We start from the raw sequence: 5680 nt of genomic DNA on the forward strand, positions 1-5680 counted from the left end.
CTTTTGCTGAAATGCATGAGCAAACACACACAATAATCAGTTGGCAAATCGAAAACCGGGAGAGAGCCTGCCGTTGAACGACCAAATGTGAGCACAAACAACCGAAAAATTTGCGAAATCATCATTGATAATAATGCCTAATCAATACGTGCACGTTGATTTCACATGGCGAATTCAATGTGCGATATTGAACGGCAAATGTTTTATGTTTGGCCATCGATTTTGGCATGTGGACCAATCCTTAATTGAATAAAGACAACCAGCATATTTTATGAATAATTTTTTGTTGCTTTCACACTAGGGGGTAGACACGATTAGTAAATTAGAATCTAATACAGTAAATTAGAGAATATTAGAAAATATTAGAAACTGAAATGTTTGATGACCTTGGCAATTCTTTATGAAGATTTTTGTTTTGTTTGATGAAACAAAACGGTAAACAATACCGTTATTTGTCAACAAGTCTGCAAGTATTTCAACGCATTACCACTGTGCATAGTACAGAGACGTAAAATGTTCGCCATTTAGTTTTACATTGCCAATGCATTTCCTTATGGAGATTTTTGTTTTGTTTATTTTTCGTTGTTTGTAAGCAAATCTGCCAATCATTTAGCATTGCCTCTGTATATTTCGTATGGACCATATACTAAGTACAGAGGCAATGCTAAAAGATAGGCAGATTTGTTTACAAACAACAAAAAATAAACAAAACAATAATCTCCATAAAGAAATGCAATGGCAATGTAAAACTAAATGGCGAACATTTTGCGAGAATATTAGAAGATATTAGCACTTTCAATCGATTATTAGAAATATTAGAGAAAACTAAATAAAACTTGGGATATATTTCCAAAAATTAGACAGATTAGTGATATTAGACCAATATTAGAATCCGTGTCTACCCCCTAGCTTTCACATTTCGGCTCCTCGATGGACAAAAAAATGTGCTGCGAATGTTGAAAAATTGTGCAGCAAATCGCAATCGAGCGAATCGATCGGGTACGAAAAGTCACACAATTGCCATCGAGAATGGCTAGAGCGAGAAAGAGAGACGAAAAATGCCATGGTAATTGTTTATTTCGATTAGTACTCGCTCTCTCTCTCTCTCTCTCTCTCTCTCATGCACACACGGCCACACCAACACAAACACACAAATACGCAGACATTTGAGACAGTTAGGATAAATTGCTGTGGAATGACTTCAGATGCGATGTATTCCTCATGCAATCGTGTGTCCGATGTTCACACTTCAATGCCAGGCACCAAAACATAGTGCCGAACAGTTTTTTTCTTCTTTTTCTTCTTCATCTTTGATTTGTGTTTTGTTTTCTTTCTTTGCAGCTTTCTCCACTACTGTGTGGATTTGCAACGTGTGTAAACGTAGTAGTTGTGGGTGAGATAGAGCGAGAGCAAGGCACTCTGAGTCCGCAATTTCGTTCTTGTTTCAACGTTCCTGCTGCTTTCTTCTCTTTTTAAATCGTTCAATAGTTGTCGGTTTTCGGCGATTTTATTGCCATTGTGTACACGGTGTACAGTGTGTACAGTGTACACACAAGCAAACTATGGGGCCAAACGGATGTCGAGTTCATGTTGTGTATACGCGCGCGCTCTGCTGTACGTGAGATGTCTAACGGCGATTTTTGGTAATATTCCAATCACGTTCGATGTGCCAACTTTGTATGTGTGTGTGTGTGTGTGTGTGCATGTGCTTGTTCTTGTATGTTTGTATGGGAACGTTATATGAACAAGTTTTAACGGGAACAGATTAGCCAAAGAACAAAAGTCACATGAAGAATAACGAGACGATTTTTCGCATCGCATTCGTTCCATTTTCATTTTGAGCTTATTGCTACGATCTGATGAACCGAATGCTGTTATGAATGGAAAACGAATCGAACGAACAATTTAAATGTTGTCGAAAACGCAATTACTTATAATTCCTTTCCTGAAGAAATTCATCCGTATCTTCTCTGGCTCTCGCTACAAGCTCTCTGCTCTTCTGTAATTTTTTGCTTGTTGTTGTTGTTGTTGTTTTGCTACTCTCTCTCTCTCTCTCTCCCCGCATATTCCATTTATTGCATTTGCTTTTCGATATCTTTAATGGGAATCTACAGATTGAAGCTTATAAATCATGCAATTTTCCAATCGTTCGGCCGGTTCGCAGTTTTGGATTGGACACAGGCCAGCAACGGTTAAGTTGCCGCTTGGCTTTACAGCTTGTTTGATTCGACGTGACTTTGATAGTGGCGCAATGTTTCAAAAGTGTCTGTTTATAATTCGACTTATGCGATAGCATCGAAAACAATGAACAATGCCTGTGCCTGTGTATCGAATGAACTGCAATCATGGCTTAAGTCGCTATGAGGTCAACCACACACTTTAATTGGTATTCAAACTCAAAGGTTCATTGATTCGCATCATTCGATACACACACCATAACAAAGACAGCCTTTGAGATGCACTATTTTCACCATAAGACCCTTTGTAATGCGACTCTGCATAAAGAATGTAATGTAATGCATACGCAAAACACACACACACACACACACACACACGCAGGCACAGGCACAGGCACAACAGCAATACCATATTGCCCATTTACCTATTGCTATTTCGAGCTCATGTTTATTTTGCTTCTTCAATGGGAGCGACAGAACACCCGTACGGTTCGAACCAGAAATGCCACAAATATCAGATCAAGTCATCTTTGCAAATATTTACATTGAATTGAGGACGCCTCGATAGTCAACAACTGCACATTTGGTCACATGTTTAGAATTTTGTAAAATGTATCGCCTCGTTTAGAGAGAGATTGCGACTTCGACAGAACCGATGTCGGGTAATGGTGGTGGGTGGCTTTTGTCATTGATTGATCCTCACAATGAACTTTAAAATACCAAACAAATACATTTTTGGTGGGCACTGAACATGTCATGGCTGCAGCTTGTCCATTATGTATTCCGTTATCAAATTAACATTCATTTAAATTTATTCACAGTCTGAAATCAGCATCAAGCTACCACCCCATGCTGTCGTTCTCACGCTATCGCTGTTGAACGCTATAGCGTTCAGACACAATGGTGCAATATTGCATTTAATTACGATATCAAAGACATGAAATTGATCTATCGACAGTGATGACACCGAGCCATTAGCATATTTCATAGTTGTGCCCATTAAAATTCGAACGAAATGCTTTTGTAACCGGATTTTTGGGCCGTGCATTATTGTCAGACCGGGTTGAAACATTGACAAATTTCATATTTAACTAAAAAATTGAGTAGATATCTATTTTTGTTTTAGTTGAACTTGAGATTGCCGCAGAGCACAAGACAGTTAATGTTGACCGATTGGCTTGACTCAAACCAGAAATGAAACTCTCTGGCCTTCGGTCTCTTTTTGCCCTTTCTCATTCGCTCGTTCTCTTTTCAACGTCTTCGCTGGCTCTTTGAGCATCAGCTAAATTGATCGATTTCCCCGAGGGTTTGAAGCATTGCAATTCGATTCTGTTTGTCGAAACTGTGTGTGTTTGATTCAATTTATTAAAAGCGAAGAAATGGAATTGCTGCAAGAAACTGTGAGTTCCGTTTGCTCTTTCTACTTCAGTTGAATGCCGGAAAAAAAAATTACATTAAAATTGAATAATTTAAAAGGACCACTGTGTGATGACCGTCGGCTATTTAAGTCATAAGCCGCATTAATAACTAAAACATATTGCAGTAGACGCCGACTCATTGTCATATTTTTTTTCTTTCCAACTTCCGAATGCATACAAACAAATCCAAATGTGCGCGCGGGAAAATCCCCCTAGGAATGAGAGCACATCAAATAAAAATTTCTTATGAATATTATTTGCTCTTGTGTCACTCAACCGACGCAATTACAATGTGAATTTACTTGTTCATTTTTTTCTTATTCTTTTCCCCGTTGTTTGTATCACACAGTCGGTTATTTGCTCTGTGCCACCGAGAAACAGCATCACTGATGCTCTCATCCTGATATACACAATTTACATTTGACTTTGATGTATAACAGATGCTGTTTTTTTTCTCGCCATCGAGCCAGCAAAAAAGAAATGAAACCATCTGTGGCGAATTCGTTACATTAGAAGATGGAAAAAGAAACCACTTTTTGAATTCAGAGAAAGAAAAAGAAGTAATTGAACTTTTCATAAATAAATTATTGCAAAATAAAGTTAGTGCGCACGCTTTCAAGAGCATGCCACTGAAGAGTCTGCGGTGGAAATCAAAAGAGAAATATTTTGGTGAAAATGCTACAGTTTGAATGATGCGCTCGCATAGACGCATCATTCACAAGTCTTCGAAGCAAATTCAACGATTTTTTGAAGTCGCCAGTTCTTACTTGCAAAATCAACAAAAACTATTAACTTCAAAAGGTTTTCTCGTGAAAACACCTTGCCATTTCTCTGGTAAATCAATTTCTTGACCAATTTCGCGTCATTTTTTTCATGAATGAAATGATGAAATTTTCATTTGGCGAAATTAGAAAAAGTCTAAAAAGTCTAAACAAGACTCGCATTGACTAAGAAAAATGGCAAAAAAGCTGAAATTCTAAAATGATCAGAGAGGAAGAGAAAAGCGCATCATATATCAATCTAAAAAGAATCATCGATGAAATAAGCTTGATCGAATCTGAAATCGGCTGCATTGATAACAGAATTTGAATGCGACATGGCCATTGAATGGAGCAAATTGGAAGTGGAAATCGTCTTTCGTATGTTATTGGAATATTTGGTTGCATCTCGATTTATTACTCGATTTCATTCCCTCTTCTCGGTTGGAGTATTTCTTTTAAATGTTGATTGAGGGAAAAAAAATTCAATTTCCGATTTCCGGTAGCTATGGATAGATACAGAGCGTGCTCTGGAATGAATGTCATCGGCAGGACTCTTTCCCTACCCACATACACACACATGCCAAAGAATCCGCCTGCTTTGACATACGTAGAGAAAATCACTAAATTGTCTAACAAAACAGAAACAGACGACTCGCTGCAATGTTCATGAAACATCAATTCGGTGAATCAATCGTCGTCTTTCAATTTGCTGCTGCTGTTATTTTTTCAGCAATTTGTGAAGAGTTTTCAAGCAGTCAAACAGCATCTTTCTGTCGCATCGCAATAGTTTATCTGTTTTCTTTTTGAAGCGATTCACTGCTGGAAATCGAAATGCGTCATTTTTGCGTTGGATTTTATTTTCGTCATCGTCGTTGAAGTTTACCGGCACTCAAATCAAAATCATGAATCAACTCGTAAATTGCTCACAATCGTCGCACTGATGAGTGATGTTGCTCAAGTTGAGTTGAAAAGTGGAAAATAAACGCAAGTACTGCCGAAGATTGACATTTGTCAACGTACGATGCTAACTTTCCTCCTGGCTCTGATTAGATCTATTCATTATGCTTCTGTCGGGCGTTCATTTTTATACAAACCAAACAAAAAGCCCGACAACGTTTTGTTCGCATTCAAAACCTTGAAAAGGAAAATATCTAACTTTTTTTTTCTGCCCCGTATTAAATACAATATCAATTTATTAGGCTTCGAAAATGTATTTTTGGAATTTCGGTAAATTGGAAATTCAATACCATTCTCCTGCTCTGTCTGAAATTAATTATGGTTTCACGTAATTCTATTCATTCGATTTCTTTCTCTTTCCATTCGA

Source organism: Sitodiplosis mosellana, unplaced genomic scaffold, assembly GCF_009176505.1.
Source record: "Sitodiplosis mosellana isolate CC-2019 unplaced genomic scaffold, AAFC_SMos_1.0 Smas_scaffold_3, whole genome shotgun sequence".
In the NCBI taxonomy this organism is placed as follows: Eukaryota; Metazoa; Arthropoda; class Insecta; order Diptera; family Cecidomyiidae; genus Sitodiplosis; species Sitodiplosis mosellana.